The sequence below is a fragment of the Anser cygnoides genome, chromosome 12, assembly GCF_040182565.1.
Source record: "Anser cygnoides isolate HZ-2024a breed goose chromosome 12, Taihu_goose_T2T_genome, whole genome shotgun sequence".
NCBI lineage: Eukaryota > Metazoa > Chordata > Aves > Anseriformes > Anatidae > Anser > Anser cygnoides.
Window position 1 is genome coordinate 17,005,554 of NC_089884.1, and position 26,667 is coordinate 17,032,220.

The 26,667-nt window shown below is 36.1% G+C and overlaps 1 long non-coding RNA gene across 1 annotated transcript in view; it reads left to right on the plus strand.

The window, feature by feature from the left end:
* Positions 1-26,667, plus strand: part of LOC136791800 (uncharacterized) — a 68,431-nt gene that overhangs the window by 31,887 nt on the left and 9,877 nt on the right. Inside the window, exons 2-3 of the long non-coding RNA XR_010834593.1 lie at positions 14,715-14,901; positions 16,613-16,679. This is a non-coding gene — a long non-coding RNA (uncharacterized lncRNA). The remainder of the gene's footprint in view (positions 1-14,714; positions 14,902-16,612; positions 16,680-26,667) is intronic.

A 26,667-nucleotide genomic window follows, 5' to 3' on the forward strand; every position in this document is an offset into this window, starting at 1 on the left:
GTTGTAGAAATAACTTTAGTGCATGTGCGCCTTACTGACCACTATCAAAACACGAAAAAATTGAACTACTAAACCTGACTATGCTCCTGGTCTCATGTCTTGAAGCTTCTGGAACACTTGCCATTTAATTAATTAATTTATTTATTAGTTTCCTGAAAGGCCAGACCTTGCTTCAGATACTTAAATTACAAAGAGCTAAAGATCACAAGCTCTTGGAGGTTCAAGGCAGAGCCAGGAATGGGATCAGGGTTTACTTCTGTGTGTGGTGGTGTGGTTTGGTTTGGTTTTGATCTTATTAGTGTTTAAAAATGCTTCCTTCCTAATTCCCTGTTATACGTCAAGAGGAGAGCCTGAAAGATGGGGGAGAAGCCAAAGGCTGCACTTAAGACACATGTGACAAGAGTCTGCAATGAACATTTTTTTTCTGTTAGATGGTTGTTGCACACGAGTATTGGGCCTGCCATTGCATTAGCCTACTGCAGTTTCACTTGTGTTCATCTGTAAAAATCAAAGCATACATAGGAGGTGGTGCTTATGTAATTAATGCATTTGTCCCTAAGTTTAAAAAAACAAGCATGTATTTTATATCCTTCTGTACTGGCCATCTCTTCAAGTGTATATAGCGTCATAATGATTCTATGAGTGTGCTGAAGTACAGTACATAAAACTTATTTTGTACTAAACATAGAAGCTGAAGAATTACACATATTTGGGATACAGTAGCACATTTCTCTATGGTTCTGAAGGCTTATGTTTGATAATTTGATAAGCATGTGAAACCTAATAAAGTCTAATTAACATTGTGTAATAAAAGGTACAGTAAATACTGTTTGTATATCTCACTGACAAACAGGACATTTTATGTCGTGATGTGTGAACAGTTAGCTACATGCATGCTAAATGTTGCTTTTAATTAAACAATAAAGACTGTAACAACCTTTATTGTATTGTTGTAAATTTTGATGTGGTACAACAATTTTATTCCTTAAGAATTAATTGCCTAGGAGTGTGTTTAAGTAATATTGATTATGCTGGTGCCTCATGTTGATCTGTGATACTTAACCCAGCATTTAAAATATCTTTTTTCCATTATACATTTGTGATGCAAGAATAAAAGCAAAGTACAAAACAAATAGGCACTTGAATTCTAATAGCAATAAGCAATAAATGTCAGGCATCTGGAAATTATGGTTGCAATTTCATCAGAGTACACTTTGTTCTTCTATTATGCCTGCATGAATTTTGCTACAGGCAAAATCTATTACAGATAACAGTTAAGAACCTTTCTAATCTACACAGATAGTCATGGAAAAATGCTAGAAAACTAAATGTTAGAAAATGTAATATTGCCAAGTAACACTGACACTCAGAAAATAACGTGACCATGTTTAGAGCTGCAGAGAATTTTTTAGATCATTTTGAAATAGAAATTTCTGAGGTATTTGGTCCTGTTGAAGGGCATATAACTAATAATATGCAGTATATAGTTTTGTGTTTGTGTACTGTGTATAGATAGATATTTATCTCTATACTATGGGCTGGTTATTTTGCTTGTTTAATGATTGCTACCTGAAATAGCAATTACCAAGTCAGATTACACATTAGAAGCCAGTACTTTTCCATTGCTGATGCTTGTATTTGAGTAGTGGCTGTTTCTGCTCCAGGTCATCTCTATTGCCTATGAAAATGTTATATACTTTTATCGTATATTATGATGGTTTACAACTGTTTAACTGTCTTTGTGAAGACTTATGATGTGTTGATCAATTAATTCTGTCAAGTTCTAAAAATAGATTATCTTACATAGCATTTCATGCTGAAATACCATGTTCTAGACAGCCTAAATTCATCCTGGGTCTCTCTCAACTCAAGATATTCCATGATTCTGTGACATAGCTTCTGTCCTGAGTCTAACGGTCTTTAGGGCAAGTCTTATCAAAATGTTTAGTAAAAATAGGGGTGGAAGAGTTTTAAGGAATATGTTTGGAACAAGAATTGTTTTCACCTTTTAAAGCATGACTCAATGTCAATGAAATTGGAGAAATCTGCATCTCTAAAATTTTAGTCCTATTCATTTTATTTAGAGGGAAGAAAGCTTCAAAATAGGAGGTGTAAAATCACCGTTTCACTAGTAAAGCAAAAAACTTATTTCAAAATGAAAATTGAGATGTTTCTTTCACTGGTGTTGTAGCATGTAGCATCTGAATACTTTATTTATTCATTTCCTTCTAGAAACCAAAATAAATCAAAATGAATTGATCAATATAAAATAGTTTATGACCGGAATCTGGTTCTGCTTTTGCATGTTTCAGGGATGGGAGAATCTTTGTAGCATTTTTTCCATATTTTTTGAGAAGAGTATTGTTCTCTTCTGCTGTGAGAGTGTTTTCTAGTTCTCTTTATCAATAACTAGAATGTATTCTCTTTTTTTTTTTTTTTTTTTTTTTTTTTTTTACATCTTTGTCTTTAACTGATATGTCTGAAGCCACTAAAGTGTGCTTTTTATATTTAGAAATTTTTTCTTTGAACAGGGACACAGAATTTGGCTTTGGGAAGGGGAAACAGCTGCAAGTGACATGATTGACTGGGGATAAATTGAAGTTCTCTTGTTGATTCCAGCAATGATCTGTAGATTTATTGAGTCATGAAGAAGAAGAATCTGTCCTAGTTGTCCATGTAACTTGACTAAAGCTGAGAATTTCTTCTCCCTTGAGTGGCTGGACTACGTATAGAAGCTAATGTACTTCTGTTCAGAGTGACACTAGTTTTCATTGAGATTTACATATAAACAGAGAACCATGTTCAGTCTTTGAAATCTATGGATTGTAGGTCTATAAATCCAGGAATTAAGCTGGCTATGGTAGAGTAAGATTCTTCTTGGTTTCTTTAGTATTTCTTTGCACCACTCTTGCTGATGGACATGTCGATACCATGATACACCTGATGAAGATGTCAGCTGCGCTTACAAAGATTTCAACAGGTCATGTCTGTCCTCCCAAATGGTGTGAGCTAAACGGAAACTAAACAATCCTGAAGGTGAAAATGCACCTTTATATAAAATGTAATCTCTTACAATACCTGTGATGTCTTCTCATGAGTGTTCTTGTTCTGAAATGTATGATCAATCCGACTGAAGATATAGAAAAACACTTTCATATTTAATATTAGATGAACAAAGCATGCTAATGCCTTTGATGCCACTAGGGTTGCAAACCCCAGGGCTAGAATTTGTCATGATTGTGTGTATCTATGAATTTTTAAAGAAAAGAGGATGGATTCTGACTTACATGTGTAAGGCGGTTTCATATTTCTTTTTTTTTTTTTTTGTTTTGAGATCACAATCAGACCTTAGTCTTTGGCAGTATTTTAAAAAGAAGATAGTATATACATTATTAGGAACAAACAGAACCCTTTTTAAAGGCATGTGCTGTATTAAGCACTAAGTTAATATTCAGTTTGCAGCTGGTTATACATAGTAACTTTTATATTCAGATCAAATACTTATTTGAATAGAATTTATTCAGAATGGCATGCAAAGATCATCTCTCTGTATACTTAGTGGAATGTCATTTTGAATGAAAATGGTTTATCTGAATAAATTTGCTCATAATTTTGCTGATTATGGGCAGAAGTCTTGTATTTTCATGTAAATTTGGGGTACTGTAAGCCTTCTATCTCTGTTGAAGTTTTATATTTGGATTATTTAAAAATGCTAGATACTATAGTAAAATTCCCGCTCTACTCTGCGTTGGTGCGGCCTCACCTCGAGTACTGTGTGCAGTTCTGAGCACCACAGTATAAAAAGGACATGAAACTGTTGGAGAGTGTCCAGAGGAGGGCGATGAAGATGGTGAGGGGCCTAGAGGGGAAGACATATGAGGAGCGGCTGAGGGCACTGGGCCTGTTCAGCCTGGAAAAGAGGAGGCTGAGGGGGGACCACATCGCAGTCTACAACTTCCTCACAAGGGGGAGTGGAGGGGCAAGTGACCTATTCTCCATTATCACCAGTGATAGGACCTGCGGGAACGGTGTTAAGCTGAGGCAGAGGAAGTTTAGGCTGGACATCAGGAAGAGGTTCTTCACCGAGAGGGTGGTTGCACACTGGAACAGGCTCCCCAGTGAAGTAGTCACTGCACCAAGCCTGTCTGAATTTAAGAAGAGATTGGACTGTGCACTTAGTCACATGGTCTAAACTTTTGGGTGGACCTGTGCGGTGCCAGGAGTTGGACTTGATGATCCTCATGGGTCCCTTCCAACTCAGGATATTCTATGATTCTATGAATCTATGAAAATGTACAAAACACTTAAGACAACATTTTTCATCAGACAGATTTTTCTCTCAATTCTCTGGTATGTGTCAAGAGCATTTTAAGTATTAGTAGTTTATTTATTTAAAAAAAAATAAAACCTTTAGTTCTAATAGTGTTCAGCATAGCCTTAGTTCAGTATTGCAAAATTTCCTACGGATCTATTCTTTGTATCATTATGACTTACTTGCCCTGTTCTGAACCCAGTGACCCTTATTAGTGTCCTGCAGTTTCCTTTAGATACTCGTAATTCCTTGATGTTTCCTCAGGTTTGCTCTTTAGCTGTGCTTGAGCAGGTTGCAGATATTCATTCCTCTTCTCCCACAAAATTCCTTCCAGCCCAGGGTACATTTCTTGCATTTTGTGCAGTGCAAGAATTATCCAAGAACCCACAATGTTCTCCTTGTGGTTTACTCACTGTTTTTCTTTCTTTCTCTGATATATTCTGAGGCTCAGGTGAATATATGCCCACACTATTTGCAGTCACTGAGACAATTTTTTTGTTGCTTCATGCCATACTGCTTTGGGTTTCCATTGATTCAGCCTTCTCCATCGCAAATATAAGTGTCACCTTCCTGAAGGTACTCTTCAAACCTGTTTCTTTAAAGTCCTTTGCTAAAATCTGTTTTCCCCTATCTGCCTGTGTCCCGATTCTTCCATTTTGCCAAAAAATATCAAACTTTTGTCTGCTTCTCCCATGTTGTTATTTCACACCGTCCATTCTTATCCTCCCTAAAATGAATCATGAGACTACAGCTACGTACTACTTAAGACCTCACCTGCCAAGTTGTTTGTGAGGAATTAACATTCTCATGTTGGCACCCTGTTATGTTAAAGGATGGATGAAATGGAAGTTGTGTCCGTCTGGATTACCTCTACCTTTCAGTCCTTCTGGCTTTCAGTCCTTTGGACATTGGTTCTTTTCTATGGTCCCAGAGAAAACAGGTCCCACGAACTGAGCCTGGCATCAGGACTGACTTGGTGAGGACTTCCCCTGGAACGCTCTGGATGTGAGAGGGTAATTGTAGCAAAGGCCTCATACTTTCTTATTGCTGATGTAAATTTCACATGTTGTATAAAGAAAATCAAAGCACTTATATGTCCTAACTTGTCTAAAATTGCCATTGTGCTAAGCTACTTCTGGCTCTCAGATTTTTGCCCCACAAGATCTTGGACTTAAGTTCTAGTACTAGTTTTGGAGGGGAATTGACAAGAAGTAGTGTGAAACTTACGGCTTGCGGCATGCAAACAAAAAGTATTGGGGGGGGGGGGGAGGGGCACAAAAATGTACTTTATTTTGTATCTTAAAAAAAGCAATATCTTTTGTCCTCTTTGGAAAACCCTTCATAAATGTTTTGATATTTCGAGGTTATTTAGATGAAACTTTCTGGCTAGGGGTTTAAAGTCTGGACTTAAACATTTTAATTTTCTTTGTTACATAAATCTTACCTGCAAAATGTGTCTGTTCTATGAAAAAAATCTGAAAATATAACATGAGCTGTGGATGTTTATGATTACCTTAAAACACTGATTTGAGCATAAGCATAAGTCCTTGGTTTTTATAGGGTACAGACCGTCTGGGATATGTGCTGTCTGGTATATTCACCTATGTCTTATATTGACTACATCAAGAGAAGTGCTGTAATCTAATGTGGTCTTGACATGAGTTGAAAATCTCACAGCCTGTATGATACAAGTGAGAAAGACCAGATGCAAGAAACATGCAGAGTGGGAATTCTATGAGTGCAGACATAACACGGGGCAACATAGACCCCGCTCCATTTTGAAACTTGCAGTGCTCATACAGTTGTGTTCTGGGCTTCCTAATGAAAAAGCACTATGCAAGACTAAGGAAATGTTATAAATCATTATTTAAGAAAGCTCTGCCACTCTGACAGCATAGATATCAAGCAAGAGCAGACTGTCCTCCATTCAAATCACTATGTAATGCAAACTTATTAACGAAGAGAAGTATCCTGTTTCTAGATCAGTTTTTATGCATCCTTTCTGATCAGACTTTTATTCCTGGTCATTTTGGAGGGGAAAAAAATCATGGACTAACTGGGACTAACATGGAGTGTCAACACATTGATTTTTTTCATTTGCAGCCATGGGAGGGAAAAAAAAGACGACTAAGATTCAGTATTCATTTACTACCTGATCTATCCTTTTTACTTAAGTTTTATGTGTAGCAACAAGAATTTGGTGTGTTTAGAAAGGTTTGCAATCTGTCCATGTACCACATGTAGAAAAACATCATTTTAGGTGGGGAATGTGCCAATGATATATTTTCTCTTTTTTTGCTATGGATTCCTGGCTCTCTGCAGTGGAAGCTGTGACCTACTTAACACAAAAGAGATTGCTTAATGGCTACTGATTGGTTGTCAGAGTTTTCTTTAAATATACATATCCATCATCAGCTGCTTTGTAATGATAAATATCTCCTGTTTTTCCCCATTTGTCTGTTTAATATCACAAAGTGATGTATCATACTATAAAATGTGAAGTGTTTGAGATAAGTTTGCTTTATCCTGATATTGAGTAGCTGACATAAAAGTATGTGACATACAAGGCATCAAATAATTAGGTATTAACTAATTTGTTATGTAATTGAGTTACAGAAAACATGTCTTTAACATAGTCTTCTATAGTTCTAGGAACAGCTGCTAAAAATGCCAGTGCACAAGAAGTGCTGCACAGAGATTCTGTGCAATAGTGTTCAGAGACATAACATGACCAAGGCAGTGCACAGATAACATGTCTGAGGGATAACTGATGTCTTGCTTTCATTGTGTCATCTTTATTCCTCTCCTGGTTATGTGCTTTGTTCATCAAATCTAATTGCAGAGCTTTGCATTAGTAGAAGAGGGAGCTATTTCTAATACACTTAAACTCTGAATAAATATAATCTGAAAATTTTATATTTTTGTCCATCATTATGTCAAATCATTATGAAACAGATGGTTATTTATGTGTGATATCCAGTCTTGTTATTATAAATTGCACATTTACAACTGGAGTTAGAAACATTGATCTGATACTTTTAAAAATGACTTTACAGAATTAATGTATTTTGGTTATGCACTGTTAAAGGAAACCTGGGGGGAAAAAAGAACCAAAATATGAAGCAATTATATGCAAAATAAATCCTTTAAAGCTGTTATTTATTTTTTCAAAAGAGGTCATTTTTGGAATCCAAAAAGAGTAAAAGTAGTCTGCTTTGGTTGAATAGAGCCAGGAGCAAAGCAAGGTCAACATAAGATATCTTGAAAGTATGATGTTAGCTAGCTGCTGTCCATGAATACTGAATAGATCATCTGCAAGTTTAGAATTAGGGTTCATTTTAAAGAAGTATCTAGCCCTTGAATAGATTTCCAAGAGTCCTTCTAAACTAATAAAATGTGGTGTTTGTTTAAAACCCTTCTGGCCTTCTTTAGCAGCCTCACTACAGTGACAAAGTCTGGACACATGCTCCTCCCAGCTCTGTCTGACTTGGGCTCTCATCACAATCTATCGGTCTTTATACACCACACTCAAAAATTTGCAGTTAGGATATTTGTGCTATCCTGTGAATGCACTAACTGCCTCCCCAGACTGCAGACTTGTGGACAGAGGCAAAAAAAATAGTTTTCTTGTGCTGACTGGGTTCTTGCATGGCCATCTAATCACTTGTATTTTCCCTGAATCATGCAGATGTGTTTGCTGGGGAAGAGATGGAAACAATACGGATTGTTTTACCCCTGTTACAAATAGACTCCTCTACACCCACACAAGCTGAGCCCAACTGGCTAATCATTTCTGTCTACATTTCACTTCATGGAATGTTTGCATTTTTAGTATGAATTAATTCCCAAATTCATTGCACTGAAAAGTCCTCTGTTTGAAAGGCAGCAAATGCCAATTATGAAGATATGCCTCCCTAGCCAATTAAAATGTGCAGGTGCAATAACTTTGCTATCAACAGCTTTGGTGTTTATCTAGGAAGTTTTATATCAAGAAATATTTTAAAATGGTATTGAGAAATGAGCCCATTAGAAAAATGTTCTGACTACTTGGTGCTGAAAAGGTAAATTAGGAATACTGGATGCAGTATTGACTGTGTCTGGGTTAGTATCAAGTAACCCTCGCTATTCCAGAGTCACTCTGGATGAGGAGCAGAAAAAGGGAAAAGGAGGAAAACAATATATATGTACAGTTAGTTAAAGAGGTTAAGAAGACTCAGATTACAAAAGAGAACTGTCCTCGCAGATAACTAGATTTGTGTAGTTATTGCACGGGGACGATTCTGCTTTAGTGGCCTGGCTATCCTTTTCAGTCGTTCTTTACCCCGAAGCCAGTGGGAATACAATGAAGCACTACGATGACAGTGACAATAAAGCAGGTAGTTTTATTTAGAAAATGGAACATAATAAACCATGCAAAGTATCTGGAGTGAAATATGTAGTGCTGCCTGCGTTCTGATAAACCTTTTCCTATGAACACACAGGGACTGCCTCTTTTAAAAGTGAGGCGACACCCAGAGTCCAGAGGGCTCCAGGAATCTGTATGGGTGAAGTTGACAGTATGTGTCATTAGTGATAATAACTGTTTAGGGTTATGTATCAGGTTGCTGCAGTGGTGCTACACAGCACTTGACAAATAACTGCTGCACAGTTTTGTCTGTTTCCAGCAGGAACTATGATGAGAGCTTTGGCATCTCTTCTATTTACCTTGCTCATTTCTTTTCATTCTTCGGGATTCAGGAAAATCTTTAGAGGCTTGTCTTACAGGTGCAGTTTCTCCAGAGTAAACCATGTTTCATCCTTGCACTAAATTGTGAGATAAGATGCGGTATCCTAAATGAAGGTCTTACATTACTCTTCAAACCCTGGGAAACCTAAAAACATAATCTTTTGAAAGTAGTTTCATGTGTGAATGCGTTTTGCCAAAACTCCTGTTTACTCATTCCTACAGAAACAAACAAACAAACAAACAAAATAATCAAGTGTGCTGGGAATAGTTTGTTGAGGTAAGAGGTCTAAAGGACTTCTTTCTCTTCTTCCTGGCAATGGTCTTGCAGATTCCTCTGAGACTATGGTCTGGTTCTGTGTTTTACCACAGATTGTGCTTTCCCTGACTCTGTGATCTCACTCTTAAAAGTTTTCACTCTGAAATTTTGGCTTATGCAACATCCAGCTGGAGTCATGCCCTGCTTTTTGACAGTGGTATGACTGTTTCTCGTGGGCCAGATGTATTTATTTTCATCTTTCTACTGTTCCTCCCAACAGTAACTTCATAGTCAGATGGATCACTGGCATCTTGCTATTGTCACCAGCAACCTTCATATTTCTAAAAAAAAAAAAAAAAAAAAAAAAAAAGCAGGTCACAAGGAAGAAACTAATCCACATTCCCTTTTCCTGATGTACTTACCTGTGCAGATCTAGTATTTACATGACATAACTCTGTCCTGAATGACCTTGGGAGTTATGTATGCCAGTATCTTATGAGGTGTAGATCCATGTGGGTGTTTACTGGTAACCTCAGGCAAGCCACACTGGGACCTGGCTAGCAGAATGCACCTACATGTGTGGTCACAGCATCTTAAAAACCCATACAAAAACTAAAAACACGCATGTAAGTTGACTTTAGGAAGATATCATGTAGCTGCTTAGCTACTGAAAAAGAGAAACAAGAATTAGGTTGTCTTCTTTTTTTCTATGCACATTAACTTGGTCAGGTTAAGCTTATAACTTTGGGCAACCCTTTGTTCTGGGTGCAGGGGGAAGATGTTTGGTCTAATAAAACTTTACTGCCCACTTCTGACTTGCTAGTTGGCCTATACAGCTGCACAAGACAACTGCTCCACATGATGGTGTGGGACTTCTTCACTGGGATGGAAAAGGTGACTTAACTTGCCCTTGTTAGTGTAATTTACACACTAACATTTGCTTGGGATACACCAGGAACACAAACTAGCCCTCTTCCTTATTGCATAAAGGTGTCTATAAAACCGAAGCTGAAAGGCAGCTCTCAAAATGTTCTTCCAGGGGAGGGAAGGGGGGAATATTGCAATCAATGCAATATGTAAATGACATATAAGGGAGGGGAAAACTGCACAGCCCATTGTGTTAAATTCATACCTTTACCTCAGTTGGCACTTAGTGAATATTGGAATAACTGCAGCATTATAGCTAATAATTTAATGTTACCAATTGTAGTGGTATTTGTAGTATCTCCAGTTGCTTTCGCTGAACTATTACTAAAAAAATCAGTGGACAGCAAAGTGATTGGTTAATGGCAGACGTGGAGAATAATTGACAGCCCAGCCAAAACATCTGGGGATGAAATACATTTTTGTCAAAGAGCTAAAACCCTTGTGTTGAGAAAATGCATTTTTTCACTCTGATCCACTCTGTCAACAAAATACTTTTCATCAGAAACATCAAAGCCATTCCATCTGCAAATTTCATTTTTTTGAATCCCTTAATCTATTCTGTTGACAAAAATTTCTGTCAACTGCCTCAAACCATTGTATTAACAAATTTCACTTTGTCAATCATGATTTATTCTTTTGGCAAATGCATTCTATAATACTCTGCTTCATTCTGTAGAGAGAATACATAAGTCAGTCTTCATCTTAATTTTTTAGGAAGTGAAAGGTGAAAGTAAAAGTAGTGTCACAGCTGCTAATCTACTGAATCTGTCCATTGGCTTTTTTTTTTTTTTTTTAATATATCCAGTTGAATTAAACTTACTGCTGAATAATGCAAAAGTTGAAGTAAGGAAATAAAATCACATTTTTCACTTAGTATTTACTTTTTGATATCTGTCTATTAATCATAGCTTTCAGGGTCACAGCACAAAGCTGATCTCTGATGAGCTTTAACTGGTTTATAGGTGTTGGTGTACTGGGGCTTATTGTAACTGCTTATAATGAACTACTGAAACTGAACAAAATATTGCATCTACCTGTAATGTATTCCATGCTGATTTGTAATTAATCTATATAGTATAAAATTAATTACTAGCAAATTCATTCCTTAAAGAATGTGGCTGCTTAAAAGCAGAATCACATGACAATAGGAAAAGGATAAGGAAGAGCTTTGAGTTTACAGTGTCAATAATCTACATACATATGTTATTGGTTTTATAACTGCTGCTTCTTGTACAAATGGAAAAATAAAAAGAGTCACTATAGTTTATGATTCAAGTATAAGACAAGATAATGAATGGTCAGTGAATTATATACTCTGAATCTTTGGTTTATTTTGGATATACCTTTGCCTTTTCTGATTTTGATCATACTGATGTATTTCTTTTTCAGACATTCCTTTCATTTCCACATCAGATGTAATAAAAATATCATAGATTATAAGCAAAGTTATAGACAGCCTAACTACTATTTTTTTTTTTTATGTGGTGTATAATTCCATATGGTGAACTAGATTGAAATATAACATTGTACTATTAGTATCTTGTTGAATGTCTCTGCATGTGGTGCCAGGGAAACCCTCCAGAAATTTCAGTGGCATTTCCTTCCAATAGAATAGGAATAACCAGGTGTCATAGCAGTCCTGTAAGTTCTTGCTGTAATGGTTAATTTTTCTGAGTTACAAGAAGAATTAAGCAGTAACCTTGAGTCAGTGGCAGTGTACCATAACAGGCTTGAGTTTTAGTTTCAGCGTAGCCTCTCCTGGCTTGAAGAGAACAGTATGCTATTTCCTCACACCTGGCCAATTCCTTTCATCCAAAAAATCTGGATTGTGCCCCTGTGTTACTTGGTGTGCTAATATATGCCAAGAATTGGTTAGCACTTGGCATGTGCCTGAAAAATATGTGCACTGTGAATATGTGACTAAGGAGATATATATATATATATATTTATATATAAAATTTTTACCAGCGATAGTTAGAGCAGTGGAAATTCAAACTGTAAGAGAAAGAAATCACTGCAAGAAATGCCAGAATAGTACCAGCCATTTCTGCTTGTCTTCTCCTTTTATATGTAGGGAGAAATGCTATAGCTCTGATTTCTCCAGCAGGTTGGGCTTGAAAAATCAGGCCCACCTAAAGAAGGGACAACCACAGAACTACAAAATTATGAACAGGAAATTACTACAAAAGTTAAAATAGAATGGAGATCACAGAATAAAAGAATGGTTTGGGTTGGAAGGGACCTTAAGGATCACACCCTGCCATGGACAGGGATACCTCCCTCCAGACCAGGTTACTCAAAGCCCCATCCAACCTGTCTTTGAACACTTTCAGGGATGGGGCATCCACTGTTTCCCTGGGCAATAGTCTAGATAACCTAGGCTGGGATAAGCTATTACACTTGCATCCAGGTGTTACTTGAACAACAGTGCCTGTAAAGTGTTTTGTTACTGGTGGCCACAATGCCTCTACCTGTGCTTTTTGAGTTTTTCCATGTAAGTCCATGGAGATACTATTATTTAGCTGTGGATTTTAGTAAGGCACAGATTGATTCTCTTCTCTGCCAGCCCAACATTCAAAAAACATGAACTGATTTCAAGCTGCCTTTTGGACAAATATTAGGGAATTTCTGGCGTCCTGCAATATTTCAGGGGTCCTGCAGCAAAGTTTTCTAGAATGGTTCGTGAATGATGGATGCAGACTGGTACTGTCCATGATATCTGAAGCAGACTTCTTGTGATAAGATCAATCACTGCAGGATGCATATGCTAGCTGACCAGCTCAAAATCTAATATGCCCTGAAAATAGGCATTACATTGATATCTATCATTTAATTTGCACAAATGTAATTTTAAAAAAGCTTAAAAATGGATCAGTCTCCATGTTCTTTGAAATCAAATATTACTATAGGGGGACTTTTTCTAGTCTCAACTCTGCCTGGTTTTTTTTCGTCATGAGTAGCTTGTCTTCAGTATTATTTCTGCTGACTCAGATATTCTTTACAATCATGCATTTTCAGAGGGACTTTAAGTCTTGTTGTAATGTTTTTGTTGTTGCTTTTTCTTCTCTTGCTGTGCTTTCTTCATTCTGGGTCTTCTTTTCGTAGCTTTAATTTCACACTTTAATGTCAATTTCATCTCTGAAGCTTTTGCCCTTTATCTTCAGAGGGCCTACAGTGCAGTATAAAGCTTTGTATAAAGGCTGCAGTATGCAATTGAGTTGACGGGTTATCATTTCTTAGCATCTTCCATTAGAAAGTTAGGAATTTTACATGGAATTCTATTGAAAATAATGTATAATTGATGAAAATTTGTTTCTTCATCCACTGTCATGCCAAATACTGAGAATAATGAATTGTATGTGGTATCCCAAATCCCTAGAATAATATGGAATAGCCAGTCAAAGGAGTATTTAGCTCAACATTATTTCTACCACTTTAAAAAAGATGTTCCTAAATTCTACAAGAATAAGATTTGATAAGGTTGACTTCCAAAAATGTTTGTACTTCTTGGAAACAATAGTTAAAAATGAGAAAGCAATAAAAAGGTAAAATATGTATGTATCATCATAGCGTGAATTTAGGTCCATTATAGGTAATTTTTTTATCCTTTTTTTTTTCATATTGATATTGCTGAAGTTAATTCTTTTTTCAGTCCTCAGTACTTTTTTGAGAATCGTGTAGTAGACTCCATCATATTGTTCTACCATGCCAGTACTGCCCTTTGAATGGGAACGGCACTCCCACAAACAGTTTTCCAAATCTTCTGAGAATTTGTATGTTGCCTTCTGTCTCGGCCACTACTTCTGAGCCAGTTCTGATCATTTGTACATTTGCTTCTTTCACAACTTTTGTGCTGATCTGGTCATTAAGCTATTGTACTCCTTGTGACCTATTTTTACTTTAAAGCATGTTGTAAGGTACCAACTGAGAGATGGGGACCAGAGATTATTGACATTTTTCTAATCTACTTGTTAATTGTGAGCTATGAGGCCACAGCTGTCTGTTGCCATCCTCCTGGCCCATTTCTGTCCCCCTTATTTTAGAACCTTGCTTCTTTCAGCCTTAATACCTTGAAAGTGTAGGTAAACATGTATGTCACTGTTCTCACTATAAATGGACATCAGTTCTGCCACAACAATGGCATCCATCATTGTTTTGTTTAATAGTCAGTACATCTTTGTAGAAAAGAGAATTATTTCTATCTGTCTAATGGGTCAGAGAAACCCAGTAAAGCAAGGTTATAAAAAATATTATTATTTGAATAATAATGTAAAAATAAGGGAATATTTCTCTTATATAGCCACTTATTTGTGTAGGCCTGATTAAAATAGAAAGTGGTTCTGCTTTAGACTTTGATCCTTAGGGCAACTATATATCTGATAATATAGCTTTAAGACAAATATATTTTTGAGCAATGTATAAACAATACATGTATCCTTGACTTGTTTAGCACTAAAGGATTTTTTTTCTCTTCTTTTTGTTCTTTAACTTAGAAAACCTGTATTGATCACAGCTGCACTAATAACAGAGGAAGTCATTCAGAAAAACAAGTGGCCAACAGGGGAAAGTTGTGGTTCCCTAAACAGAAGACTTCATTCTGGAAAAACAGCCTTTACTCCAAGGAATGCAGTCATCTTACCTCATTGGAGTTGTTATAGAAAAGCTCATCCTCATCACCAGGTTTGTGTGCATATAGGGAAGGGAAGCAGGAGCAATTAGGGCTGTTCAGCTCACTGTATAGACACTAGCCCAACTTTAAGCATGCATGTAACCTCAGAAGTCAAGGGAACTACAGAGCAATGTTTACTTTTTCTATGCTGCAGGGCCAAGTTAATAAAGAGGAACAAAAAGAATAAATCTGTTCTATGGATTTTTCCAGTGGTTGTTCAATGGAGACTAGATATACTGGGAGCCGATTACAATTTAATGTGTTACTACAAAGAAAGGACAATGTTGTGTAGAAAAGATTTTTTCACAGAAAGTAAAAGAGCACAGTCTGACATTTTACTGCTTTGTCCAAAGGTCAACAATATTTTACTGTTTTGCTTAACAGAGGCAAATGATTTCTTGCACTGACGTCAAATAAGAGGCAAATATGAAGAGGGTGCAGGAGAGAGGCTATGCTGTGGCAAACCTTACTACTTTACCGAGGTCCGAGCCTCTCACTGAGGCTGGTGGAATTCACTCAGTGCTCCTATGTGTCTTGAAGGTAGAATGTGCTCCAGGAGTGTTTTCCCGTGATTCCTTTCCTGTCACTTTGGAGACATAATTTGAAGATAATTTTTATTACTGGTTTCTCCCATTCTCATGCTTTTAAACCAATAACATTGGTGGATGGAACTGGTATTCCTCCATTTCAGTTTACTTAGGTAGGAAGAATGAAATAAATACTGCAGCTTCTTAATGATATAGAAGCGTGCACTGTAGAAAAGATTTGGTGCAGAGCTGAAAATATCTGAGAAAAGAGCCGTGCATTCTCTGATGCAGCTGTATCAGCTGGGGTGCAATTATAAAATCTTACTCTTTGCCAAAAGACGCATTTTCAGCGGAACACAAATTTTGATCATGGCATAGAGGGACACAAAGGAGAGGATTAGGCACTGGAGACCTGAATTCTATTTCCAGCTTTTCTGTTTTCCTTGGGAAAGTACCTGCTCTGACTTTGTTTCCTTATCTGTAGAATAGAGATACTTGTTCTTCCTTGTGAAGCACTGGAATATCTACAGATTAAAAAGGGCTGTGTGCCTGGATAATACATTGTTACAGAAATCACTAATCATACAACTTAAATCATAATGCAGTTTTTATTATATTTATTTTCTTTTATATTTCTTTTGGTTTCTTTATATGTACTTCTTTTACCAAAAAAATAAAAATAAAAAATAAAAAAGGAAAGAAACAGAACTGTAGACAGGGTGAACTTCAATGTTATAGAACATATAGAAACATGTCACTTTCCTTTGTTCTGATTCAGTTTGGTCACCTTACAGTTGCAGAAGAAGGGCCTGAATCTTTTTTTCTTACTGTACTTTGTAAATGATGTTTTTTTCTGAGGCTCTTTGCTTTTTGCTACAGCACTAACAGTAGGATAAAGGAGTATTAGAATATGTTTGTAACATTTCTGTCCTGTGGATGTCCGATTTCACATAAGCATTCAGAAATCTTCTGAGAGCATAACTCTATCTACAACAATTCTAGTGATTCCCTTAAATCTATCTGCTGTTTAGCTAGATAGAAAATACAGCATGCAATACCTGTGAATACGTGCATCATTTTGTCCTTCGTGCTATAGTGGCAGTGTCAAGTGCTGATGAAATCATAGTTGATAATAGTTGATGATATAGGATGAGTGGGTGGTGAGTTAAAGCATTTTTAAATCCATCTGTTCCAGAATTCTCTCAAGGGGACCTGACTCCTGTCTTATCACTTATGTAAAATCAAGATCTTTTCTACTGAAGGTGAGTCAGTTATGCTGTGTAGAAGAGGTGAAGGTAAGAAAAAATGATTGGTTATTCTACTCTTGTTTGATCGTGGCACATGATGTTGTGGGAGACAGTGGAGTTATAATTGTTTCTGATCTGGTTTTAGATGGATATTTGTCAACCAATTAAGAACAAATACTTGATGTTCTGTACTAACTTAAGAAATTGTATAATCCTTTCTGAAACATCTACTTCTCTTCCTCCTTGATAATATCACCTTCTAATGTGAGTAAAAGCAGTATTTACTTCCATTCTTTAGTTCTGTTGATTTGTTTGTCAACAATCCAGCAATATGTTGCATTTTCTACATATGTATACCCTAATAGATGTGTCTCTAACCAAGCTGAATGTAACTAGTTGACATAAGTAATTTTTTCTTCATTATAGCAAATACTAAACTCTGAAATCAGGTAGCTATGCATGGAGTGCTGCCAGACTTTCATTACTGGATACATTGTTTTCTCATCTTTTATGCACATTTGTATAGTCTATTTGGTTGAGTTGTGGAGTTGAACTGAGGAACTTGGTCTGTTTCCTTTCATTGTGATGAAGGGATGAAACAACATTAGTGGAAATGAGCTGAATATTTGAAAATCATTCTATATCTGTCTGTATTAACTAATCTGTCTTAGTTTGCATTGCCCCATTACCTTTTGCACTGTAACTTTTATTCTTGTTTTGGTGCTTGAATTCTATCTATTTGTATTTGATCAACAGCAGGTTACAATGTGGCTTTCTGCTTGTTGTAACGGTCTGTACTCTGTCTCCCCAAATACACAGCACATGGACACACATACTCATAAGTAGAAAACATCATCATTCATCCTTCTCCTTAGCATGCATATTGTTTAATTATACCCAGTTAGTCAGAGATGGCATTCTGGGGATTCTCAGTTGGGTTTGGGATGAAAACTGATGTCTGTACCATTGGAGCCAATTGAATAAGTAAGGGCAGTATTAGGACTTAAACTGTCTCAAATTGTATCTTTCTGACCAAAAGAGCAGGATCTGCTGGTTGATATCAATGTGAAATGTGGTGTAAACTGATTTAGTTAAACAACACTTATGTCTCTACATTTGTTATATTGGGCACTCTACTAGCGAGGTTAGCAACTTGCTGTCTGTATTCCAGGCAATCATGGAGGATTCATACAAAAAAAAATAAAAATGAATGAATATAACTGAGGAAATAATGTTTTGCATTCTACAAGTCAGAAATACTGTGTTTCCTGTTACTTTATTTGCATAGTTATGAAACCTGTATACCTTTATTTCTCAACATTGTTAATATCTAGCACTCCAGAACTATTAAGACTATTTTCCTGTGAATGAATAATGGTTTAGTAAGACCTCTCCTTCGTCTACAGTGGTCTTCACATCTAAAGGAAGGAACAGTTTCTTTTGAAATCACAACTGAATCAAAATTTGTTTTTATAGTGCAAGAACTATGAAAGGCATAAATTCCATTCTCTGCCTTGCTAATACTACCAGTCTGTCCCAGATTGCTTAAGACATAGAATGAGTAACAGGCATTTTGGGGACCACAAAGTTATATTAGTCACTGCATCATAACAACTTCTTTATTGTGTGCAGATTTTTTTGATACACTGAGTATCTTTTGCCTTGGTCTTTATGCATGTTTCCAAATTCTGCTGCTTTTCTTCCTCTCTCCTCAGCTATCTGTTTTTTATGCTTGCTTTCTATTGCACATGTTTAGAGCAGATTTGAGCATTTCAGTGAGGCTGACTGTTTCACTTCTGTGAACTTATTTCTGTTCTATTATATCAGTGTCCTGGTTTTGCTGAGGAAAGCAGCATGGCAGGTCCAGCGGCTGCCAGTGACAGAGACCATGCCAGACCAAACCAAGAACATCTGTTTTTATTTGTCCTAGGTTTGAAATGGGTTTGGTGTTAATATTTGTTGTCTTTCCCAATATTTTTTCTTTCCTAACCAAGAAAATCTTTACTAGATAATACATATATGAGGCTTGAGTGCAACACCTCTCTGTAGACAATCAGATTTTCCTGAATCTGTAGAAAGGATTACATTGAGTTGGGCCAAGCTCACTACTGAAATAGGTGATTGCAGTTTTTTTTCAGCAGATGTAATACTCTACCTAAACTAAACTAAGGAGGTGACCAGATCTAAACTAACTTGGACAAAGCAGTACCTTCCCTTTATTCCTCTCATCTATTTGGTGGTTGTGAAATTCTGTGTTTCTGCAACATCTGTCAACAAGTAAATGTGCTGGAATTCCAGTGTGATTTAGACCTTTGTGCTGTATGTACTCAAAGCGAAATAGAAAGGTACCTCAAACTTTACAGATTCTTCTGGCTTTCAGCATGAAGTTTATGCGCTCCTTTTATATATTTAAACAGATGCTGATGACCTTTCTACTGGTGTATTCATGTTGGTTTAAATGAATCCATAATTAAGTGTCTGATTTTACTATTCAGTGTCTTAAATTCCTTTCACAAATGCTTCTATAAAATACATATTGACTTCCAACAAATACTGACCTTCCTGTGCTTGATTCATCAACCATTTAAAAGTGTCTTCTAAAGTTGGGCAGGGAACATGTCCATTGACATAGGGACATAATGTGTAGACAGCTGAAGTCAACGATAGTCTTTCCATTGAGTTTGAGAAGAACTAGATCAGGATCCCAAGAATCTGGGGGAGTGAGGATATCCCACAGAAGGGAATCAAGAAGTGATGAGATAATAGTGGCATTGCTAAACAGCAATTTTTATTTTAATTATTATTAATTTTTTTTTTTTTTTTAGCTTATGCCACCTCTAACCTGTTATTAGCAAAGAGAATGAGGCACTTTTGTATTGAGTAGGGATGCTCATAAATGAGTTCCATTGAGGTTCCAGCGTAGCTGGAGAAGTTGCACGTGGGCATGCTTTAAAAATAACAGACTTCAAATGCTTTCTTAAAATAAACAGAAACAAGCAAACAACCCTCTCACACACATACGCCTTTTTCCCCTCTCACAACAGATTTTGTAAGCCCATTCTCTCCTAGGAGTTAGGTGGCTGTCCGCTTATACTTTTACTTTTAAAGTTAAAGCTAAACAAAATCTTTTTGGTAGTTTACATTTAGATATGTATGTAATTAAGAAGTTTGCTAGCAATACAAGACAACAGAATAAAGCAAACTTGCATCATAAATGGAGCACGCTACTGTAAGTGGATATTACCATATATGATTATAGTTGTACATATAGCAATAATGAAATAATAAATATATTTAATAGTAGGATTTCAGAAAAATCTGCAGTAGGTCAATGAAGCAAAAATGCCCCCACACTCATTCATTTTTGTGGGTTAGAGATGAGGAAAAGTAAACACTTCTAAAAATCCCTGTGTCTATCTAAAGGATGCATACATCTGATTGGTGTCCTCTGCAGGAAGTAGAACTTAGGCTTTTCATGATAATTAGGTGCTCCAATATTCTAGAAAGATTTATTCACTTCTGAATTCCATCATGCTCTCAGGTTGTCAATATTCCCTTGCAATGATGTATAAAAATGTGTACAAAGTATACTTTCTTTAACCAGACACGTAGTTACCTCGTAATTTAATTACATGAGACTCTACTGGGAATTAATCTATTTCAGACTCTTCTGATTTTTAGGATTTTCTAAATGGTATTTTAACTCTAAGAAGCTACATAAAAGTGCTGTTTTCCATGTGTGTTTTTTTTTTTTTAATTTATTTTAATTATGTGAAAGTAGCAGAACTTCACGTAAAATATTTTAATCCGCTTTATGATCATTGTCCTCTTGCAATTGTATGTACAGGCAATACACGGATGAAACTGTAAATGATTATCAGCTTTTAATGCATCTGTTAAGATATGTCAAAAATACAATTTTCTTATCTCTGATTTCACTTTGAGCAGACTAGATATTGAAGTTTCATTCCTATGAACTTTTCCTGCTTCGGCTAACTGAAGAACAGTAAATCCTTTTCAGAAGTGTTAATTGTATGTCATCACTTTCCGTTTATACGTTTGATCCTAGCATCTCAGATACAATCCAAAATAAACATTTATGAGACTGGATGGAAGTACAGTTCACCATAAATCTGGCAAAACTAATCCTCCCACTTTCTTCAAGATCCATCATGATTTATTTTTGTTCCATGGTTCATTCCAATTTCATATGGATCTTGAAATATGTATAGCTCTTCACACTCTCTGTTCCTTAGAGGATTCTTGTTGAAGATGTTCATAAAATAAGCATAGTATAAGACCCATTAATGTAAATGGAAACAGACTTACTCAGTTCATTAGTTGCAGTAGGCCCTGGATCAAGGCAACAAATCTGATTCTGTGGTTAGGCACCACATAATGGTGGTCAGTGGGATGTTCAGAGTATACAGCAACATAAAACAATACAGCTGTGTGTGCATAGAGTAACATCCTCCAGTTCACTTTTTGTACTTCCAAAGAAGTCACACTGTTTCCAAGAAACACAATACAGTTGACTGTATTTGTACGAAATGACACACAGATCTAGTCCTCCTCCTTCTTTACACTTTATCATGCTTTCCTAAGAATGCAGTGGCAATAAAAGTACCTCTTAAAATTTACCTCCATATCTACTTATAGCAATAGCTTCCTATATGGCTCCCTGGTCATGGAAGGAGATGGGAATTCTCTACCCATTTAGGATCCAAAGGAAACAGAGCAGATACATATGCAAAATATTCCTGTCTGGCCAATTACTTTATTACTTGTTATTCTTTAGTAAAACATGAGTTCACACTTCCCACCCTCTGCTCCCTGCATTTTGAAAGGCCTGATTCAAGTTCATAAAGTGTATTTTTAAGCTGCCATATTTTAAAATCATTTAGTTGTCTATTTCAGTAAAGCACTGCATTTCCATTGAATTTGATTTGTGAGATCACTTCTTCCTGACTGTTGCTAGGACAACAAAAGCAGTTTTTGTACTCCAGTACATCGAAGCTAGTACACACTGTATCCATTAGCCTTCAGAAATACTGCTAAAATAATCAATATCAAATGTACTGAATATGTTAGGTTTTGAAATTGCAGTTACAGTGAAAAACAATTTTATTCTCTGTGTACTTTAGGATCTGTATGGCTCAGTATTGATTTTTATTTCAACTATCACGTTCTGGTATCTAGCTTGGCCATTATATTGGTATTCCCTCTGGAAATCTAGCATTTTTGTATAAGAAGAGTCATGCTAAATGAAAATGACTAATGACTAAGGAGAATGGTTACTTTTTCTTATCTGATTTTAGAAATTTGAGGGACTTTGGTGAAGGCTTTCTTCTGCATCTATTTAAACCTCCTCTGAGTTGTCTGTGCTTTGGATGAAATCATTCTAGTACTGCAAAAATGGCTAGAAGTGAATCTGAAAAGGTCCAAGAGCTTTCAATGATGTGCCTTGCAAGCACAGATTTTGCTGGTCTCACTGGGAGTTTGAGGTCACCCGGCATCCAGCTGGATAGAAGAAAATCAGAGGGTTTCATCTGTGAGCTTGAACTAGTTTAGGTACAGCAAGTAATTAAGAAAGTTCTTTAAAACATACTGGCAGTATCTATACCCTGTTGCTTCAAAAACTCTTTAAATTCGGGTGCTGCTTATGCTGCAGACAGCCCAGCAGTAATATTGTTTTTGTAGGGTTGTTGTATTACAACCATAATGTTGTCATGGTTGAGCTAACAACAACTAGACTGAAAAGCAGGTGGTAGTTTTATGTCCCTTAATTGTATCTCATTTTTAGAATTTAAAAGAATTTGACAGTCACATAGCAGAGAATTCTAATCCATGTGAAAATTATGTAAATATATACCATTGTTACTTTGGACGATAAATAAACATGCTACTTTTGCATAGTTTAGGCACAGAATTCTACTGTACCATAGACAAGGTTATTATCCTACCGCTCTCATGCTCAGATATAATATAGAGATTATTGGCCCTGATGCAGAGAAAACTTTAAACACATGCTTAACACTATACCATATGCTTAGCACTGAGAGGAATGTGCAAAAAGTATAAAATCAAGTATCTCCTCGTTGCTAGAGGCCCAACCAACTCCAAGAGAGTTTCCAGCCCCAAAGTTTTCCATTTGAATGACAGATCATTATCGATTCATCTATGAAAAGATACATAGTTAGAGGAATCAAAATACGGTCAAATTTTTCATTGTAGATACTTAAATTCACGTGCTTCTCAGCATCAATAAATTGAATAGCATGTTACAGTACTTTTTTGAAAGCCTTCCACATATTAGATGAACACTTAATGATGATATGTTAATTTTTGACTTGTGTATTATTTGATAATGCCACAATATACAATTGTAGATGTCAAAACATATTTACTAAATGATTTGTGAGGGGAAGGGTAGTTTTTGTAGAAAGAGATTTCTTACTGTACAGACGATTCTCTCATTTCAGTCTCAGTGTGGGTATCCTAATCGGATAGCTATTTCTACTGAGGATTGCCTGGGGAAGGTTCATTCCTGTTAGCTGATACTCAGAAAGTTCACCTAAGGAAATATTTCCATTGATTTTCTTTAGCCTGGTTGCATAATTAGTTCTATTGCCCTTTATTTATTTATTTATTTATTTATTTATTTATTTATTTATTATTTTTTTTATTTTTTTGAACCAGAAGGCAAGTAACCAAGAAGTTCTACAAGTTGGGTTTTCTGTCAGGTGCTGAAAAATGCTGATTACCCAAAAGTTTCACTAAACACACTGGGAATTGTGTGTATCAGGATCAAGCCATGAAATTATTATGCAAAGCAGTTCAATTGAAAGTGTTGGCTTAGCTTCTCAAAGAAACCTAAATGCTATTAAAATTCAGGGGGACCTGGGCATCTATCTGCTTTTCATTCGGTTGAAAATCTCAGCCAATATTCTCTAAATAAATTAGAATTTTACTTGTTTCTGACCAAAATAATAATTTTTCCATTTCTTGATGGTTATATAATAGTAATTTCTCTGCTTTTATGTCCTAGTGGGCCCAGGCCAACAATAGATTCTTTGATGCAGCTGTCTTGAATTGCATTTTCTATGTTTTTGGCAGTGGTTTCGGCTCTTTGCAGGAACAGTGTAGAGAACCTATTTTAACTTTTTATTCATGTGATCTACAGTATTTTTGCAGAGAAGAAACATCTTTTTGTTTCCAGATATTTTGGCTTTTGTTTTGCTCCTTAATTTCCTAGTAAGCCTGAAGCAGGCAAGGAAACATAATTTCTTCCAATTGTTTTGCTGGTGTTCTATCATCACCTACCAGAAGAGGTACTTAGAACATTCTGTTCTCTTGTTTAATTAAAAACAAACAGAGAAAAAAGTCCCCAGCCTCTCAGTTTCATAGAGGCACATAATGACTCATAAGAAACCTTGTGGAAAACAACTAGGTAGCTTTCATATCCAATGGGATTTTATGTTTCTGGAGGCTTCAGGTCTTGAGTGTGTGTGTGTGAAAAGGGTTTAAAAATAGACTCCTATGTTTGCTTCACCATTGAGGAAACTTAGATATTTTTCATGATGCATTTGCACGGGTTGAAATAAAGACTCTGTATGAGTAAATGAAATTTTGTATTACAGTGCTGGTTAATTTAAATATAAATCTAAACATGTATTGTTCTGTCTTTTGTGTTGAATGGAATTTATTCCCCTACACTTCTGTGATTTACTGTTATTGTGATTCTTATTGAACCTTTTGAGCTATTCTCTTGAGTTCTGAAACCAGGTGAAATTCATGAACCCTTTTTCTTTGCATAGTTACTATTTTGCTACGTTTTACTTGTACAATCAGTTCACTGTTTTCTCTGTTGTTCTGGTAAAAGAAAGACATGTAAGTATCTTCTCAGTATAAAAGCCAGATTGACACAAGGGAGAAGAAATTAGATTCTGCCATTAATATATTTTTCACATATTCTCCCTGTTTTCCATCTTACTTGCTCTAATGCATTTTGTTTGTTACCTCATTTCAGTTTATTTTTCTCGCTTTCTTTTTTTTTTTTTTTTTGTTTTGTTTTGTTTTTCACGAAACATGAATCTATGGTTTGAGCAGGTTTGAAATTGCACATCTATAGTGCATTGTATGGGAATGCAGGAACACTGCAAAACACAGGAATTGTTTGTACAGCTTCTAAATACATAAACCACTGACAGTGGTTTCTGGTGACAGCAAGAGAAACTCAGACACAAACAGTGGTCCTCGTTCATTTCATTCCTGTGGTCTCAATGGTGTGATGAAGTGAAACAGTTCCAAATACTTTGGGAGCTATGAGATCAGGCATTAAAAATGCAGTATTGTCCTAAATTAAACTTCTGTGCTGTTTTTAAAGACACTACAGAAGAGCTGGGTGTAATGTTTGATTCTGCATTGTATTGGATGCAGAGAGTTAAGTCTTCAACTGGCATAAAAAAAGCTTGCTCTTGAGCTTTTTGACCAGTCTCAGGAAAGGAATAAAAAATCAGAGATTATTATTAACATTCCTATTATGAAGGAGATGGTGTAAAACAGTATGGCTATTATACTGCATTATAGCATATTGGAAACTGCCTTATCTAGCCCCGTAAAGATCTAATTATAAATCTTTATAAAAATTAAGATCTAATCTAAAATTATGGATCTTGAGAAAGAAAGGATGGCTTTCTGGCTAAGTATAACATTATTTAGCATTACATATATGAGCTGGGTTTTGTTTGTGTGTGTGTTTGTTTATTCCCCAAAGGGTTTGGCCAGGTCTTTAAGGCTTGGGTTAAAAAAAAAATGGAAAAAGAAAAAAAAGGCCAGGAACTGGAATACGGAATCTGCTTATTTCCTGGGAGTTTGATAATGTCTTTTTATGTTTGAATTAGGAATTTTCACAGCTACTAAAGAGGGTTATAAGAAGACTGAGGTGAGACAGGAACCCCAATGTTTTCAGTTCCCATCATGTTCTCTGTGTATGTGTGAGTGGTGGAGGACACCAGCTTCCTGCACTTACTTTCAGTTGCCAGATAACTGGTCAGGTTGTAAAGTTTGCAGTCAGGAATCTTGGCTTTATTCATAACTGTGTCTTTCTGTGGAGGCTTTATCAAACTATTTTCTGCTTCTTTTTGACCATATGTAAAATGGAGACGAGTATTCTGAAATTTACTAGTGACATTCTTTATGATATCTAACTCTTATTAGGCCCAGTATCTGTTTGAACTCTTGAATTCAGTTCCATCCTCCTAGTTTGAGTTGATATGAGTTCTTTACCAACAGGATATCTGAGAATTAGCTTATTTCTGGTCAGCCATTTACATGCTAAGACTTTGGTCCTAAGATCACAATCAGTCTACTATCCCCAATAACAATAAAATTAAACTGCAACAGTTTGTGAAGAGTTAAGCAACCACAACACCATGAGGCTTATAATTCAGCCAGAAAGGCTGAGACAAAGGAAAAAAACAACAACAATAACAACAACAACAAAAAAAGCCCTCTTGATAACACATTATAACTATAGGACTTACTGTGCTTTTGTGGAGATCTATGGCCTTGAAAGCCTGAGTTACAAAATGGCTGAAATGTAAGGAAAGGTATGTGCTTAGTAACTGTACACTCTAAAATATTTACAATAGTCCATGGTAGCTATACCTTGATTTTTAGAGTCAAAACATCTCTTCTTGCTCTGCATTATGGAGCATAAAAAGATTTGTAACAATGACTTGTGTTATTTGGGCATTTCTTAAGAAATCATTTGAGCTGGTCTTCCATTGATAGAGTCAAATCTGGCATGAAATTAAATCCAATTCAGGAACCTCATGAATAGCAAGAGAAGGTCTAGCCACGAAAGTCCTGGCAATTACTTTGTGGTCTTTACAGGATGGGTGTCCTGAAAACCAAAGTGACAAATCTGTCTGTGTTTGAGTGGTCATCTATGCCTCAGTAAGCAGACTTTAAAGACAGGTTCTTAAAGCCAGAGGCACTC